This window comes from Desmodus rotundus, chromosome 2, assembly GCF_022682495.2.
Source record: "Desmodus rotundus isolate HL8 chromosome 2, HLdesRot8A.1, whole genome shotgun sequence".
NCBI classification, from domain to species: Eukaryota; Metazoa; Chordata; class Mammalia; order Chiroptera; family Phyllostomidae; genus Desmodus; species Desmodus rotundus.
The window spans coordinates 34,380,972-34,401,226 of record NC_071388.1 but is presented as its reverse complement, the minus strand read 5'-3'; the positions used below and the strand labels follow the sequence as shown (position 1 = coordinate 34,401,226).

At 36.5% G+C, this 20,255-nt stretch overlaps 1 pseudogene; it reads left to right on the top strand.

The window, feature by feature from the left end:
* The first annotated feature begins 3,772 nt into the window (after nt 1–3,772).
* LOC112309296 (dimethyladenosine transferase pseudogene) lies at nt 3,773–4,688 on the top strand (annotated as a pseudogene).
* The last annotated feature ends 15,567 nt before the right edge of the window (nt 4,689–20,255 follow it).

Here is a 20,255-nt window from a genome sequence, read left to right as displayed (position 1 = left end):
GATACCCTTACTAAAAGTTATTACTCAAGCAACATTCCTTTAAGTAAAGGGAGAAACAATTTATATATAATTTTTATTACTTCATTAACTACTACTACAACTGTTTGAATTGTAAACTAAATTGAAACATTTCTGAAATAGTAAATTATAAAAGAATGCATCTACACATTTCTATCTAAATTTATCATAATAACATTAATATCATCAACTAATTCTGTCTAATGTGAATGTACTATATAATTTTCCTATATAGTGATTAGAAGATTAAATTTAATTAAGGCCCTTTTATTGAATAAATTAGAGTACCTTATAAAACTAGGGCTAAAATTAGAAATATACATGTGCTAGAATGTATTACATTTTGAAAAATCTCATGTTTATACCACTTTCAACTGTGTAATAAATGAGTGCATGTATATATACATATATTATATATATCCTTTATATTTTCTCTATAAAATTATTATTAAAATTAAGATTTTTATCATAATTTTAGTTTATGAAGCTCATAAAAACATACAAATTTACATAGAAAAACCTTGGGAAAAATTCAATCTGTGCAAATTTTAGGTTTTTACTCTATGAAAACAAGGACATGAGCCTAATCACAAAATATATTTGACCTACTCACCTACAAGGACATGAACGAACCTCTCCAACATTTAGTCATTCACATAAATAATCCTTACTCCTGTGTAATGAAACTTCATTTTGTTATTCTTATCCCATCTCCATGTCCTAACCCCACAGAACTTCTCTTGCTGTGTTGTTTTGGAATGGTGTCTTTAGCTATGACCATCAGCCTGGGAACTTTGCCCTTTCTTTTGATCATATCCTGGAAAGAAGAGGGCATTAAATGCTTGACTGTGATTTAACTGCACTTCTGATTCTGAGTTGCTTTCTATAAATACACGCAATCAAAGGAAAAAGGACTTGTTTCTCTGTCCACCTCTGTAACAAGAATGAAAGTCCTTAATCAGGCTACACGATAGACACTGGGCTGGGTACACTGACTCATGTGAACCTCTAGGCAGGGGCACACTATGGTACCCCATCAGACTGGGATTCCTCAAATGTCCATTCAACAATTGTTCAGAAATAAAGCAGCACAATGACAGAAAAGGATGGAGGAAAGAAGAGTGTCTTCTAAGTGTTTAGCCTCTCTTCTCTCTTCCTGAAAACAAAATGAGCTTTGGTGAAAAATTCTCGTACCTTCATTCAGCAAAATAAAGGCTTTTTGGTTAACCAGACCCATCTTCCTCAGAGGCAGTTTGTTGATTACCTATTGTCACTCAAGCACATTGTTTGGGATCTCAGCTTCAGCTGCAAGTGGATAATCAAAACACTTTTGTCTGTTTGTATTCTTACTCTACCAGACCAGATCCAGTAAACAGAATTTTGTCAATTTCATGAGACTTCCATCAGAGATATTTCCATACTCGGAAAACCTATGGAAGTTGCCCAGGAATATTTCTGATAGTGTCAATTACTACCATTACTTCCTCTGCCTTCTCTGTTCACTTCTCTGTGCTGTGTAGCTTGGGGGAATACAACCCCAAAATGTTGCATTCCACATGCTCCATAAGAAGCATAAATAGTGTTAAAAAGAAATCCACAGGCCCAAAATGTCATCACTTGTGCTAAAGCCCAGGAAACCAAACCAAGATTTCATACCTGACCTAATTGCTGTTTCAACCTCTCTCCAAAACAAAATCTTAATCAACCAGTTTGGAATTTTCTTGTCAACGCCAATGAAGTAATCTGTCATGTGGGTCCCCATAGAAAGAAGAGGCAATTTGCATGATAAGAACCCTTGCAGTTTCCTCCAAAATATATATTCCTACAAAAATAGATATTCTGGTCTAAAAATAATCTTTACTTTTGTTAACAGCTCCTTTTCCCCACCTTTCTTCCCATAACAACCTTTCATTTTGTACAATCTCTAGAGTGTCCTTCTAGTTGCTAGATGGGATGCTGCCCATTCACCAATGGCTTAATAAAGCCAATCAGATCTCCAAACTTACTTCGTCGAATTTTGTGTTTTAACAATATTAATTTATAAAATATCAACTTGATCTATGAAATATAACTTAACATCTCTCATTCAGGTCTGTGGTTTAGGAGACATAAACAAAAAGTAAAACCTGGGGATTGTCTTCAATATATGGTTTATCATGTGTACTCTTCCAAAAACAAACTATATCACAGGTATTATTTTAAAGTGATGGTGGACATGCTTTAAATACAGATGTTTTGGAATATATTATTTTGAACTTTTGGGTCTCAGAAGAACGATGAGTTTTCTCCATAGCTATGCATGGGAGAGAAGAGATTAGGGGCAAAGAAGAAAGACTATATAACCAACAATCTTATTAGTGCCTCTTCAATATATTTACATAAGGGGGGAAAACAAAATAAAACAACATTTGAAATATCACAAAGGCGCTTGGTTTATTAGTTTTTTAGAAGCTTGTTTTTTAGATACCATGGTGTTCTGTTTGGAATACAGCCCTGAACCATCACATTCCATTATAATTAATTAGGCTGCATGTGACTATTCTACTGGTGGGCTTATTCTGAGATGAAAGTTTTGGAAGAATTGTATCAAATGCTAGAGAATGCACACACATTTGGTATAAAAGAATTGTAATTAAACTTCAGTCATCCTCTCCTACAGAGAGCATTGAATTAGAGTCAAAATTGGTTTCTATTATGTTTAACTCTATGCGATGCACTGGGGGAAGATCATTAAGATACTGGAGCAAAGTGAAATCTGTGTGCAAATGTTCTATTTATTATCAAGTGTGGGTGAACTCAAAGCTGTCTCAAGGGTGGGTGCTGAGCCTGCAGGGATACAAATGCAGTCTGCAGTGACGCCTGCCAACATAGCCCTGCCACAAGGGTAGGGACTCAGAGATTTAGGCAAGAAACCCCTCCATGGAGTACAAAGCTCTCTCTGTAGAATGGCCTATGGAGAATCAAGAAAATAAAGAGTCTCTTTGGTTTTGAATTTAAACTTGCTCTACTTTTCCCCCTTCTTCTCATTTAAAGATTAGGTTAGTTATCAAAGTTGTCCATATCTCTACTGTTTAAGAGCAAACCACAGGCCCAAAATGACATTACTGGTGCTAAAGCCCAGAACATTAAATTTAGATTTAATACCAGACCCAACTGCTTTTTCAACCCCCTTCCCCCCGACCCCAGAAACGAACTTATCCACAAATCTAGAATTTTCTGGTCAATATCAGTGAGATAATTTGTCATGTGGGCCCTTTCCATCCTCCGTCCCCCACAAACAAGAGGCAATCTTTTTGATAAAAAGCCTTGCAGTTCCTTTCCCCCAAAAGAAAATGTCCTTGTCTAAAAATAATCTCTTTTCCTTTGTTAGTAGCTCCCTTGCCCCACCCTTCTTCCCATAAAAACCTTCCATTTTGTGCAACCCCAAGAGCACCCTTCTAGTTGCTAGGTGGGATGCCGCTGCATTCATGAATCCCTTAATAAAGCCAATTAGATCTTCAAATTTACTCAGTGGAATTTGGTTTGTTAGCACTTACAAAAAGCTCCTTCCATCTTATTCTCTCTGAAGCAGTTTCTTGGGGAGGAGGAAGAAAGCTACCCATCTGGTGCTAGATTGGAAGAATAAGCCAATCTTCCTATCATTATGATTCACTCTTATAAACACCATCAGCAGAGCAAAGGAATGAGTTAGACACTTCCCTCTTTCAAACATCATTTTGGACTTTCCGGGCTTGTGGGCTGGCTGCCTGCAGAGATGCCGGAGATCAAGTCAGCTGGGAGCAGCCGCCATAAGGCAGCAGCAGCGCTGTGAGCTGAAGAGTGCTGGAGGACTCCTGTTCAACACGGGGATTAGGCAGCACATTTTGAAAAAGCCTCTCATTGTTAACAGCATTATCGATAAGGCCACCTGAACACTAACTGATGTGGTGCTGGAAGTCGGAGCTGGAACTGGCAATGACTGTTAAGTAAGTTGCTAGAAAAGGCAAAAAAGGTGATTGCCTGTGAACTTGACCCAAGGCTAGTAACTGAACTTCGCAAAAGAGTCCAGGGCACACCGCTGGCCAGCAAACTTCAAGTAATGGTGGATGTATGTTGAAAACGTATTTGAATTTCTTTGATATGGGTGTGGCAAATCTGCTTTATTGGATATCTTCTTTTGCCCTCAAGCTGTTGCTGCACTGACCTTTTTTTCAGATGTGCTGTTTCAAAGAGAATTTGCTCTCCAACTGTTTGCAAAACCTGGATATAAGTTATACTGCAGACTCTCAATTAATACACAGCTGTTAGCACATGGACACGATCTAATGAAAGTTGGGAGGAATAACTTCAGACCACCACCAAAGGTGGAATTCAGTGGTGTAAGAATAGAGTCTTAAGAATCTGCCACTATCAATTTTCAGGGATGGAGTAGCCTAATAAAGATCATCTTTGTTAGGAAAAACAAAGCACAGTCTACTGCATATAAGTCAAGTGCAATACAACAGCTACTGGAAAAAAAAAAAAAAAAAAACTACAGAATTCACTGTTCAGTCCATAATACTATAATGCCAGAAGATTTCAGCATAGCAGATGAAACACAGCAAATCCTAACCAGCACAGGTGTTAATGACAAGCAAGCCTTTTCCATGGACACAGATGACTTCATCCGATTGTTATATGGATTCATGTAGAAGTATCAGTTTTTCTTAGGTCTGGAAAACAGAATTTTTCAAACTCAAAAGTAACTGGAATTATATATTTTTAATAATTTGAGAAGATGAAATATACTTTTCCTCCACTGGGACACTGGGACTATTTTTGCTTTAATACTACTGTTGTTACCAGTTATTAGTCTAAATTTCTAAGCTAGTTAAGTCAATTTAAATACCTAGGTTTTTTTGGTTTGGGTTTGTTTTCAATATCTAACATGGGGCAGGGGTCAACCTGTACATGATAATCTTCAAATTCAAGAGCTGCAGACAACCACAACTATACCCTTAAACTTACCATTTCTAACAGGTTATTGTATGAAGATGTTACTCTTCTATATTCTACATTGTATATTACTGTGAGGACCTGTTTGGACTTTCAGCTCTTTAGACCTTTGTCCTTCAGGCTAATGTTAAAATATGCTCATCAGAGACACATATTCCCCATACCATTCTTCTTGTTATTCATGTGTACAGCAAAACAATTTTCTTAAAATGTTTTCATTTTGTTCTCTCTTTCTCTGTTTATCCTCTACAACTTCTATCAGTTGCCTACCCCTTTAGCTAGCATATAGTTTTGTAACCAAGCAGACCAGGGCCCATTCAAGTGGCACCTGGGTATGGCTCAACAATCAGTATTGGAAGAAACAGGTTTTTATTTACAATGTTCCAACCTTGCAGGGGACTCAGAGCACTTACTTATGCTCAGAGCCCTCCTTTCCCACGAGACCCACTACTTCCCTTGTTCCCCAAAAGGCTGTAAGCCAAAACCAAGCCCAATAGTTCCCCATGTCCTTATCTTAATTTAAGCCAGCTGTGCAAATAGTTCTTCAGTCTCTCTGGAAGGTACCAAGGTCACTATCCTCATGTGACAGCTCCCTCCTTCAGGATCTGGGGTACCTTGTTTGCAGCCTACATGTGATAGTCCAAAAAAGCATGTGCTGTGTTATACTAGATCATGGTGAAGTCTAAGAAAGGCCCAAGTCCCAAGTGTCCAAATAGATTCCAGGTTCGCACAGCAGCAGGTCAGCATCTTGCAAGGCAGTCCTTGGTGTCTTCAGAATTGGCAAGAGCAGGCACTATCAAAGCAGCATGCCCACTTTCTTACTAGACCGTGGCGGACTAGCTCCTTCAGCCTGCATGGCTCCTATCTTACCACCAGCAGCCTGCTAGAATCTACCTTCACCACCAGCTGCATCATGGCTGTTCCTGCTCACTCTTCCACATATGGCTCCTATCTCACTACCTGCAGCATGGCTCTCTTTCTTCACTCCTGGTCACATGGCTCTTGCTCCTCACTCTTCCTCAAATGACTGCCTGCCCTTAGTGTAAATCCTGCCCCAGAGCCTCCTGTGTGACCTCATCTCTGACTCCTCCTACTATGAGCTACACTTGCTAGTTTTCTGTATAGTTTACATTCTCTCAGCTGCCATCCCCAGTCAGGGCAAGAGTGACTCCGTGATCCAGGGGGACCACCCTCCTAACTACATCCCCAGTCAGGATATATCCTGAAAGTCGTGCCCACCTTGCCCTGAGGTGGTAGCACAACTATTAACAACTATTATCTACCTACCAGCTTGTCATAGATATGCAACATATCTTAATCCTATCATCTGCTCTCCACCATCCCCCAAACCATGGGCTATAGCGGCTTTCTTCTATATCCCCAGGGGTACCCTTCACCCTGTACCCCATTACAGTATCAGCATATACATCAGCATTCTGGGCAAACTAGGGTATGCTCCTGGACCGTGTGGTGCAAGATATATTACTTCTTAGCATGACTCCTTACCTGTCAAATGAGGATGCTCAACTAGAATGGGAAATTAATTCTAAGATTGTATGTTTTTTTCCTGGGGAGATAGTCATAGGTTTAACAGAATTTCCAAAGGTCTTATAAATCAAAATGTGATTTAAAATTTAAAATCTCTATCTTTCAACTTCAAAACAAACAAAAAAACAAAATAAAACAAAAAGCCCAACCAGTCATTTTCCCACAAGTGCAGCCTCCCTATATTCCTATAACTTCTGGATAATTACTTTAAGCTCTTTTTAAAATGTAAGGTTGAGAATTTCAATAGATATCATAACCAAGTCTTAATTAGCTACTATGTTTAAATCATTATCACTATAATACTAATTGTTAGTGTCCTTTAATAAAGAATTAGATTTTAAAAAAAAAACATTATTTTCCCTCTGACCTTTTGTGACTTCCATTCTTTTCCAAGGCTCACAATGTCTCTTTCAGCATGACATAGTATTCTGTATGTAGTGATTATACCAGCCTAGTGGTACAATCAAGCAATCAGAAGCTAAGCAAACAAATAAACAAATAAACAATCAGAACAACCTAGGAATTGATATAGTCCCCTGACTCAATAATAAAACAAGAGTCTTTTTCTTTATCCCTCTTACTCCACAAACAAAAACCAGTGTACCCTGGCTCTTTTGATCTAAGTTAAGTATTCCTTAGATTTTCTTTCCTATGTTCCTGAAAAAATCTTCTCAACTTCCTAGTCACTATTAACTATTGCTCTTTTATTCAATAGATAACTTCTGATATATTGCATGAAAACAATGTGCAATATCACCATGAATAAATAATGTTCTTTATTCTCAAGGATTATATAGTGTAGTGCCAGACAAATATACAGGTAATTTTAAGTGCTATAAGAACTATGAAAGAGATTTCTAGGAAGCCATGGGGACACAGAAGAAGGACACCACAGACTGACAGAGGTGAAGGTGACAGGAAAGGAGAGGAAATTGACATGTGATTGAGTTTGAAGGACAAATATGAGTTAGTTAGTCAGGCAAAAAAAAAAAAGAGAGAACGTGGTATCAAAGAGATGAAATGTATAACCTTTGATAAATAACTTGAATCTTAGAAACCCTATTTTCTTTATCCAAAGATATTCGATAATATTCAGAGTATACTAATATGTATAAACCTGCTTATGTATGCATGTGTGTATGTATATATAGTGTTTATTTTAATTAATACCATCTCTACCTCCTCAGCTAACCTCTTTACATTGGTAAGAAGATCAATTAGGACAGTGTTTAGGAACATACCAAGCAATCTACAAAATGTAATTTAATATTTAAAATCTATCAGGATGACCTTTTTGCCTGAATCCCATGCTGAATGAGAAGGATGCTAAAGGTAAAAACTAGAAAAACAAGGGAGAAGAAAATTAACTTTTGCTGAATTTCTACTAAGCATGGCATGAATCTAGGTATTTAAATATATATCCTTATTTGGCAGTTCCAAAAAAATAGTAAGTTGGAGTACGCTATCATCATTTTACAGATGACAAAACTGAGACCAGAAAAGTTAATATTTTTCCCATAGTAAAACAGTTAGTAAGTGAACAATAGGGACTTGAAGCTGGTTCTTTTTGTGTTTGAGTTCTAACTCTTTCTCTAGCTCTATGTGGCAGAGACCAAATACTATGTGAGTACTTTGTCCCCTATCCATAATCATACCTGAACTTGTTTGACTTCCTCCAACAACCACACCTGAACTTGTTCTGGTTCCAAAATCATGGATGGAACCAAGGACAGGAGCAGAAGTAACTGGACTCTGTTAGAATTGGGGGATGGTGCTGGGCCTCCTCTAGGGAGTGTTCTTTTTTCTTAAGAAAAATATATGCTTAAGGTCACATTCTCCTCCCCACTCTCAACCAAGTGAAGAAAAGAAGGAAAAAGGCAAATTATTAGACTCATAGAAAATTATGCAAGATGCAATGTCTAAGATCACCTATTACCACCAACACTGTACAGAGAGATTACTCTATGTTTGGTGCTAACAAAATACCATTTGGAAAAGTGGGAAGAATAGAGAGAACTGACATCTCTCTATTTGAGAAGACCTGGCATTTGAACTCAAAGCATGAGTGAGATTCCAGGCTGAGAGAAAGAATAATTGCCAAAGTACAGAGGTGAGAATACCTACATTGTGCCTGGGAAATACCAATAAGTTCAAATTGGTTGGAGAATAGGTGGTGGAAAAGTGAATAGAAATATCATTCTATCTCTAAATATGTCCCAGTTCTGTCCTTTTTCTCCATCCCCGCTGCTTCTGACTTTCAGAACGCTCAGTTGAACTATCACATTAACTTTTCTCTCTTCTCTCTGCTCCCATCTCACATCTATACCAGAGTAAACTTTTTATAATATAAAGTTCTTCATTTCACTGTCCCACTTATAAATATTTCAATCTTTCTAAATCTTTTCAATTCTTTTTTTTAAGTGCTTGAACACCTAATAACCTAATATTCATAACATCCAGTATTTAATACAAAAAATAAACATGTGATCCAAAGCCAGGAGAAAAAATAAACCAATAGATAGGAACAACAAATCATATGTCCAACATTACATGTTTAGCAAGTAATAGAACAGAGATTCAAGTTCAGGTCTCTGCTTCCAGAGGCCAAGTTCTGACCCATTAAAATTTAATCCACTTATCTTACTATTTATCTATCCATGTTTATCATCTGTCTCTAAATCATCACTTTATTTCAATAAAAGATCTTTTATTTGAATAGCAAATACATTCAATATGGATAGTGCTGCTAACACTGAGTTTATTAAAAGGCTTTCAAATATTTTAGAAGAGATGATCATTCATATGTTGGCTATTGAGATGGAAATTTAAGAACTACTATTAAACCAAATTTGGCTATTTATGAAGACATATCTGTGTATGAGTGTATGTGTGTATGTGTCTAATCACAGGAATGCACACCTGGGAGGAACGTTAGAAAACAATGTAATAAATATCTCAAAGATTTAGGAAAATAAGACTTCTAAGACTATTTGAATTTCAGAATTTTTTGGCTTTTTGGCAAATGTCTTGCCATTAAAAAAAACTTGCCAGAATTTCTGAATTACAGACATGATTTATTGATGTATTGATATAGGTAACTCAGAACCATTCAACATAGCAGGAAACATTTATAAAATCATAAATAATACAATTTAGTAAAGATGCTGACTGGATAATAACGATAATTCTAAGGAGTGATGAGCCACTACCCATAAAATGGCATTTTGGTTTCTTTAGGACACTTAACTCCTAAACATCTTCATTGGGAAATTGTAACTGGACAGACTGATTCTGGAAAATGTTAGAATCATTTTGCAAAGGAGATGGGTCTATAATATAGATGCAGACAACTGAAAATATAAATGTTACAAAATCCTAGGGCTGACTGACCCCTGTACCCTTGCATTTGTATTGTTATAAAATATTTAACTTTTCATTAAATACAGTTTTCAAGCCTTATCTAAAATAGATAAATAAATAAATAAATATAAATAAACCCAGAAATGACAAAAATGATACAATCAGCAGGTGATGACTTTAAAATCAGTTATTAGAAATATGGTCAAGGATTAAAAGGAAAGCAGACATAATTATGAGAGAAACAGACTATAAAAGAGAAACAAAAAAATTTAGGCTGAAAATAAAACATCTCAAATAAAAAATTTGCTGAATGGATACAACAGCATATTAGACAATGCAAAAGCAAGCATCAGTTACTTTGATGGTAGGGTAATAAAATTATTCAAACTCAAGTAGAAAGAGAAGGGAAAAAGTCTTTAAAAATTAGACAGACTTAGTATCCTGTGGAATCAAATCAAGTGATCTAACATACATGCAATAGAGTAAAGAGGACACAGCAGAAAACATGTTTAAAGAAATAATATATTAGACCTTGCTGGTGTGACTCAGTGGATTGAGTCCCAGCCTGTGAACTGAAGGGTCTCTGGTTCAGGTCCCCATCAGGGTACATGCCTGGGTTTTGGTCCAGGTCCCCCCTAGGGGCATGCAAGAAGCAATCTATCAATGTATCTGATATTTCTCTTCCTCTCTTTCTCCCTCCCTTCCTCTCTCTGAAAATAAATAAATAAAATCTTAAAAAAAAAGAAATAATAAATTGAACTTTTCCATATTTGATGATAAATGCCAAATAAATAAGAAGGATAAATACAAAGAAAATTCTACAAAGACACAGCATAATCAAATTGCTCACATTTTTCCCTCTTCTATTTCCTATATATTGCTGGTGTTGTCAGACACATTCATATCCTGATACAACCACTAGCTCTACACCTCATTGTCACAATGATAAGTGGGTAGCAGTAGTCCTACCGAAAGCAATTTCTATACCAGGATGGCTAGAAATAACTTAGTATCCCAAATTTTAGCAAGCACATAAACGAATCCAACTACACCCAAACTAAATGCATCCCAATTCAATCCCCCCTTAACTGACTATAAAATGCCAGTGGCTACTCCACACACTGGTATAATATGATGGAGGAAAAGTCAGTATACAAGGAAGCAGTGGCCCTTACATGATTGCAATTAAACTATCTCATTTTTCTAAATTTTTATGAAAACGTGTGACCATTCAGTATATTACTATGACTTTTCTAGAACCTTGTTGGGCCCTAATAACTGAGAGGCCAGGTTGCTTAAATTTCATTAGCTGCACATTAAACGGTCTCATGTTGGTGGGGGCGGTGGAGAGGGGACAATGCTGGAAAGAAAAGAACAACAGACCATACATTAATCATCTGCCCCTGCCAATAGAGAAGTAACCACAAGACAAACATTCTTCCCCAAATAACAAGAAATAAATCTGACTGAATATTCATATTAAGGGCTAAGTTTTATTCTAGAAATTACTATATTTCCCTGAATCAGCAAAATTAAGTTTTCCATTATCAGAAAAAGCGCTTGATGAAATGTTAAGTTATAATAAGATTTCAAGTTATATCTTTGCTCAAAAGGAGGTAAATATCATGAAAATCCCCTTGAAAAACTAAAGAAACATTCATTCCTATGAAACAGGAAGGATACGTTAACAAATAAAAAAAAAAAAAAAGGAGAAGATTCCTTAACAGACAGTAAAAGCAAGACTATTTGAAAGAAATAGAGAATCCTTGTATTAATCCTAAAAGTTCTTTGGCTTTCTTTACCTTGTATTCTACCAAGCTGTATTATTGAGGAAAATGTAATAATGCATTAAGGGAAAGGACAACATTATTTACCCAGAGTTTGACTTTTTGTATTAAAAAAAGATGAATTTAGTACTTATAAAAATGATTGCCTGAAGCCAGAAATAAAAACCATATTATTTTACTGTCATCGCATCACATTATAAAGATCTCTAAAACTGCCCTCTTGTGTCCCTATTCACGTGTGGATTTTTTAAATGATTTCATATAATGTATTTACTATCTACTATCTGAAAAAACTTAACATTTTAAGCATAAGTTTATCAAATGAAATAAGCTCAGAGTGACTTACAAAAGTCTTTAATTGCAAAAGTCTTCAATTGGTCAACATTTAAAACTAGTTGTCAAAATAAAAAAAAGCTTAAGTAAAGAATGATTTAATGTTGATATTATACTGTACATAGCATTTAATTTTAGCTTTCCCTGATGGACCTAAGAAAGACTTTTTGAAAACAAAGCAAAAAGAAAAAAGAAAAAAGAAAAGAAAGCAGAAAAAAGGTATTGCAGAGGCATCTAACTTCCTAATTTTGACCTTGTGTCTTGATGTATGTGTGGTTCTAAATTTCCTTATTCATATTAAAACGAATAAGACAATGTCTTCCTCACTTATGCTGTAATTTATGCCATAGAGCTGAATTTACAGATGAAACTACCTATAAAAGGTTTTTGTTATTTTAGTCGTCATTATGTCTCTAAGTAAATACAACCTGGATGGCATGCAAAACTGACCCATCCAGTGTTAACCGCTCTGTAAAGCAGACTTTTTGTAATGAAAGCCAAATGTACAGGCTTCTCTCTGATATGCCATTGAGTGGTATTCTAAACACATTTTGTAGGTGGCTGTTGGAATGCATTTTGTCAGACTCACAATGATTTCCAGAGTATTATATTCTGAGGTCAACTAGTTAAATAAATTTAGCCCATAATATACTGCAATTATAAAACAAATTGTAGGAAGTGCATATAGCAATTCTCCGAAAACTAGTTACTAATATTTTTTTAGAAATGTCCAGAACACACCTTATATTTATTATAATAGAATAGGAAGCTTTCCTTACAACTTCATCCCTACCTGCCTGGCAGCTGGAACAGAGTGTGTATCCGTTTCCAGCTGATGCAGGAATCAGGAGGGTAGGAGTTGAGGAAGAAGAATTGGAAGGGACAGTTGTTAAGAACTGAGGCCCATTGGTGCTATGGTGTCTGGGAAACAACTCAGTGGCCATTTTCCACACATCCTTTTGGGGGTTTTCTATCAGTCCTCAAAATGGATTAGACTGTGAAATTTCTTAAAGGTAATGGTAATATTACCTTTGAATTATGAATTGTTTTTTTTCCTCTGAAGTCTACTTAGAATAGCACAATTTTGCACATTTCCTACTATTTGATTTTTCCTAAAATAACCTCAAAAGGACTTTCCAAGGTGTTTTATCTTCATTGAGTTTTGTCATCTTAAATCAATTTATACTGCAACTTATAACACAGAAACAAGCAGAATGTTCTATTAGGAGCCTCTCGGGTTTTTCCTTTTCATGTGGACTCAGTTGTCTTATCATGGAGTTACAACTAGCTTGTTTGTCAGAATCAGCTATGAGTAATGAAGCAAATATTTTGGATTAATGACAGTTTAATTATCAATGTTTCTATAAAATTTTGAAAAATAAATTATAATGAATTTAAGTTTAGGCTTATAGTAAAGGCCCTCTTCGTTGCATTTTGATGTGCTTTTGTAAAGTGGGAAAAAGTGATGGGATTACATATATATAATATAAACTGGGAATTGAACTGGGAATACTAACAATCCACCTTATCAGTGCAAACATGGGTTGCATGCTTTGAGTGACAATATGTAAAAATGCTGAGAAATACCTCTGTAGGGAAAAATAAAACCTTTGTAAACAAAAGAGACTAAGGTTTTTTTTTTTTCTGGGTCTCGTAGAAGTACCAGGTCACTTGTTTTCTGAGGCATTTGATCAGTCAGATATTCTGAGGAGAGTGTGAGGAAACGCGCTGACATGTGTCCGAGCTTAGCATTGGGTTGGGGGGGAGGAGAAATGGAAAAGCACCTCTTATTCTTTTACAACTTCACCCTGAAATCCTGCCTCCTTCAAGTTTATCTTAGATTATGTCATTAGCAAGGAGAAACTGGACTTACCCACTTCCCAATAATGGGCAAAGAAAGGTGAGTCTGTCAAATTAATACAGAAAGAGAGAAAGAAGTCAAAAAATAGAAACATGAAGCAAAGTTAAGGTATTTCACTAGTATGGGAGGTATATAAAATTTACAGCCCACCTTTTATCATGTCTCACATTCAGTTAAACTGAGGAGTTGATGGGAACATAGCACAATGCACAACCAACTATTTCTGTAAAGAGCAAGGTAATAAATATGTTAAGGTTTACAGGTCATAAACCCTCTGTAGTAACTACTCAACTCTTCCACTGTAGCAAGAAAGCAGCCCTTAAACCATATGTAAATAAATGGGTGTGACTGTGTTTTAATACAACTTTATTTATAAAACAGTGGGCAGTGGGTGTCATTCGGTCTGAGAGTCATAGTTTTTTTCACTTCTACTATAATGGATAAAGAATTGGAGTTAGTTTAGCTGTTAACTAATATGTTCTGTAACCTGATTGAGTTTGCTTAACCCTCTTAAGGGCCTCTTTTTCCTCAGGTTCCTCATGTATAAAATGAGCACCAAACTATCTCTAAAAATTAACGTATAACCCTGGCTGGTGTGGCTCAGTGGATATAGCACTGGCCTGAGAACTGAAGGGTCACCAGTTGGATTCCCAATCAGGGCACATACTTGGGTTGTGGCCAGGTCCCCAGCTGGGCATAAGCTAGAGGCAACCAACTGATGTTTCTCTTCTCTTACTCTCTCCCTTCCCCTCTCTCTAAAAATGAATAAATAAAATCTTTTTTTAAAAAATGAATGTATACATATATACATTTTTGAATACACATGATAAACTTATATTGTGTTTATCAAGGTGAATATGGTAATAGGCAAATGTTAAGCTCTAGGTGGTATAACAAACTGAAGTTTCTTTCACAATCCCATGTTTTTCAAAGCTGATACTCTTGGTGGGTGGCCCTCTGGGGCAGCCTACCTACAAGCTGTAACTCAGGGGCCCCCAGATGCCACAGACACATGAATGCAATGCAGCCTGCAGTCCTAAGGAAAGAGAATATTGAGGACACATACCCCATGCTTACCTATCTCAACCTAGAGGCTCACACATGTCATCGGTCAGAAGGGAGTGAGGAGAGGGGCTGAGAAATGGAGTCCTCCCTCTAAGGGGCAGCCACTGTCCTGTGACAACTCCACACTGCAGCCGAATGAACAAACTGTTGGTGGCCGACAGGCAGTACCTAGCACAACTATAAACACAAAGTGTGAAAAAAAATGTGTGCCCTTGTGTCCTACAAAAATATTTATTTGGGGTATTTGCAGATGCCATTCAGAAATATTAAGTAAGAGCCCTGTGGAAATTGGAAGAGAATAAATAAATTATTTATTTTATTAATGGAATAACAGACACTTAAAATATTTGACCAATTGCTCAAAACTTGTGGCCAAATTTTTCACCATAAATCAGTAGTAAAATTTAGGCTCAGGTCTTTGAGCTAAAGCCAAGGATTCAAAGTTTTCTTTTGTACGAACTTACATATATAATGAAGTCAAATTTCCACAAGCAGCTGGTACACCTACAAATGTATAACAATAACTGCTTCCTCTCAAAGTCCAAATGCAATTCTAGTTAGGCAAAGAAAGTTCCAGAGCTGGAGATGAGCCAAAGCAAAAGAATTAAGCACAGTTAAGCAGATTTTCAAACAAAGAAAGCAGTTGAATTTCTTGTTAGGGATTCATAATTATAAGGAGATCATTAGGAGAAGATTTAAAACAGCATTGCTGCCTTGTGTTTGATGCTGCACAACCGTATATCTCTGGTGCTTATGCTGCCCCTTATGCTCAGTCACTGTAATTAGTTTTAAGCACCGTTACCAATGAGGGAAAGCTGTTTATTCAACTGTTTACTCCTTCTCAACACTGAGCAGAGCACACGTGGTGGCTTTCTTAACACGGGAATTATTTAAAAGTGAGATTATGATCAAGGCAGCCTTCCAAACAAATAAAACAATTCTTTGAAGAAGATCACTTCAGTCAATATATATTGAGTGCTTCTCTGTACGTAAGATGGTATTGGGACGTGTAGGCCGTGGTACTGAATCCATAGCCTGCCCTCACAGAGCTTCGAGGCTGGTAGGGAAGTAGAAAGTTAACAAGAGACAAATACATATTTATCCAAGATACTCAACGTAAGTAACAGGTAGAGAATACTACACGAAGGGACGATCCACTTATAAAACAGACGGGGACAGTCTGAAAGGCAGTTAACCTGAGACTGAGGGAAGAGAAAGAACCAGCCGAGTAGAGTCCCAGGGGAAGATAACTTCAGGAAAACAAGCAAACAACAACAACAATAACAACACAGCAAGTGAAAGGTATCTGCAGCAGGCAAAGCCTGTATTTTTAAATTGCATGGGAAAATCGTGGACTGTTTTAAAGCTGAGCTGACATTTTTATCTGATGTCATAAAAAAGTCATTTTTGCTCTTGAGTATACAACAGATTAGTGTCTGGGTGGATGGAGGCAGGGTTAGGCAAAAGGAGAGACCCCAAAACAGAAATTGATTAAACAAATCAATAGAAAATGAGGAAATCTTAATTTTTCCTGATATGGGACTATATAGCTATTTAAATGAAAACCAGCAAGTTAAGTCAGAAAGTCAGAGAAAATATTTACACAAATTATAATATCCAAAAAGACTTTATTGGAGGTTGGTGGTGGTCTAGCTCTGAAGGACTATCTAAGTTTATCTAAGCTATAAACTTCTGATATCTTATATATCTATAGTACACACACATCTCACACACATACAAGTACACTATTTAAAACATTATACAACATATCTGAATGTATTTTCTTAGAAAGGTATTTGCCAAAATTGGGGAACAGGAACTATATTGATGGATTTAGGTAACATTGCACATAGCATTTGATAACAGGATATATTAAAAATAATGCTAATTCAGATAGTAAGAAAATAAACTCCTTTTCTTTCAACCTAACAGTGTCGAAAAGGAAATCTCAGTTTAAGGCTAAAATTTATTTAACATCTCTCTCTCATGAGCTAGCCTTTACTTTTTAGTAATAAAAACTCCAATTTTTATTACTAAGCAAGCTCCCAAAAGTTAGTAGGCAGGGTACCTAGCTAGAATTTAATGATTTTTGTTTGCTTCTATTGAATGTGTTGTTACAATAAGCTATATATAGAAAGAGATATTGCTTTTACATTTTAGTAATAGAATAAAGATCCCTTAAATATAGTATTTAAGTAAAAACTAAGTGATCTTAAGAAAAAATACTAAAAATATAGTGATTTCTAAGATTTTGCAAAAATCACGAAAGTAGTTCATAAATAACTGAAGTTTGGGTAACACTGCTTAAAATAATGTTTGTTTCAAAGAAAAGGAATAACTCAAAAAGTAGTAACAATTATGAAATTATCTAACAAAAGACTAGAAAAAGTTTCTAGAACATTGCTGACATCTCAGCAGGTTTTATATAATTGTTAACAAGCTCAGTGAGGATCAGATTAAATTGGCAATTGTTCAAAGGCCATCTAAGTCAACCTCCAGCTTCCTCTCTCAGACAAGGAGTTATTAAAATAATAAAGAAGATGACAATGTTATTCAATTTTCTATGGCCTTTGAGGAAAGAATGAAGAATAAATAAGCTATATGTGTGTGTGTGTGTGTGTGTGTGTAATTTTAAATGGGCAATTCCTTTGCAAATATTTATTTACAATCTAGGGGAAAAAAGCAATTTCAAAAGTGCCAACTAAATCTAATAGCTCGTGGAGGTGTAGATGATTAAATCTTTGTTTGACATCAGATATTTGGTTGACTAAGAAATAAAAAGTAAAGGTATTTCCTCGAGGTAATTCAAAATATTCAGGACTGTTACATAGGATAAATATGATTTGAACAATTCTGCAAGATGTTGCTATTTATTAAACATAGTTAACCCAGAAAGAAAATTTAATTTTATATGAAACAAAACATGTCAAACTTTGTACCGTAGTCATTCCTTGCGTGCAGGGGATACATTCCAAGACCCCCAGTGGATGCCTGAAATCATGGATAATTTCAAACCTTATATATATTGTTTTTTTCCCTATGCATACATACCTATGATAAAGTTGAATTTATAAATTAGACACAGTAAGAAATTAACAGCATTAAGAACAAAATAGAACAACTATAAATACACACTACAATAAAAGTTATATGAATGTGGTCTCTCTCTCTTTGGTTATTTTTATATTTTACAGTCAAAACTTATTCTTGAATCTAAGTAACCATCCATTACTTAGAGCTGAATGTGTCAGCCTTTTCCAGAGATCCCTTTCTGAAGTCTTCACACAGGCTCAGTGCAACAAGTTCCTGTCATTTTCTCTTCATGTTCTCCACCCACAAATTTAATGCCTTTTCCATTTGAACTACGCATTTGCCAGGCACTGTGTGCGTAACTTTTGCAGTCTGAGCTGCTACAGTGAAACCCGCATTAATTTCTTTTTTCCTTTTTCATAATTTTAATGATAGAAGATTGGTTCTCACTGTATATCTTAGCAACCTCCGCATACAATTTTTTTCTTTCCTTATTATGTCAAGAACTTTCACCTCTTCACTTAACAGAAGAACTTTATGGCTTCTCTTCAACATATTTGAAGGGCCAGCATCACTGCTTTTGCATTTTGAGGCTACTGTTAAGTAATGTAAGGGTTACCTGCACACAAGCACTGCAATACTTCAACACCTACTAAGTGACTAATGGGCACGGAGTGCATACATTCTGGATACGCTGGGAAGAGATGATTCACTTCTGGGTGGGACAGATGGACCAGAATGGCCGGAGATTTCATCCTGTTAATCAGAATGGCACACAATTTAAAATCTATGAACTGTTTATTTCTGGAATCTTTCATTTAATATTTTCTGACCACAGTTGACTGCAAGTAACTGAAATCACAGAAAGCAAACACTCAGTTAAGTGAGGACAATTACATTGCATAAAAGAAATAGTTATCAGTTTTCTATGATCTTTATTTAGACATTTATTTTTTGAAACTACTTCAGAAATAAATAATCTTCTAGGAGCCCATATAGCTCTGTTTTTCAATCATTTACTAGCCTATTCAGTTATTTATTGATTCTTTCAGCAAGCATTTAATAAGTGTTTATTTTATACCCATCCCAGTGCTTCATGCTGGAGGTAAAAGGCAAATAAAACATGCCCTTGCCCTCAAAGACTTTAGAGTCAAAGAGTGAGAGAGAACCATATGAACTTCTATAATGAAGTGTCAGAAATTTTACAAGATAGCTCTTAAAGTCCCAGTTTTCATTGTCTCTTCACTTGGAGCTTGCTCTCCAATCATTGCTCCAAATGTGTGCATAGAACAGAATGTATTGGGAAGGACCTTATAAAAATAGATCAAACTAGCTGACCAAGCAATTCAATCTGTTGCCAGAGGAAATAGCATTCTTCCATGGTATCACAGGAAATGTGTTTTAGGGACACACACATAGGAGAATTTGAGGTATAGTGGCAAGATTTATTGGGACGAAAACAAAAGACTACCTCCAGGTACCCCACACCTGATGACTGATCCACAACAAGGTGGCACAGCTCTGTCTTGCTACAGAAGTCCAGCCTCTGGGGCCACATGTCCACGCTTGTCCCCACCAAGCCCAGCAGGAGGGTCAGGAGCCAGAGCTGCCATACCATTATCCTGTCATTTGTGCCTCTGCTAGTCCTGCACAGTCTCCGTTCCTGTCTGACCCACAGATGGCTGCAGGAGAGAGAGAGCATGCATGTTTTTGTTAGGCTTTGACCATATTTCCTTGGGTATGGGAAGGGGTAAGCTATCCAATCTCTTTCCTGGATCTTCCCAGGGCTGTGCTGGTGCCTACGCCTATCCAGTCCTTATCCTGGACCTTCCAAGGTTTCATGCCCTTATCTTATGCTGTCTTTTTCCAAGTTTTTTCCAGGCTAGACTCCTTCCCTTTATAGTCACCATTTTGGCTCCTACTACACATGCCTCATAGTTTTGCTTCATCATCTGGCTTCTAGTGCCCATGCCTCAGCAGAAGAATATTCTGTTTGCTGTTTATCCTTTCCCCAGTTAATCTAGAAGACCTGGCTGGTTATTCCTTGGGGAGAATAGTTGGAGGAGGGACTTCCCTGGAGGAAGGTGTTTCACCTGCCTGAAACCTTCTTGTTTACCATGCTCAATTCAAATTAGGCCCAGGGAATCATCCCAAGATCTCCTTTCTAAATCAGTCTTTTTCAGTCTGAATCTCTTGGACAGGAACGGGAAAGCAGTTTCAAGGTGGCAGAACTTTTGGTCCCTTCAATCCCACCTTTTAAATAATAATGTTTGAGTGGT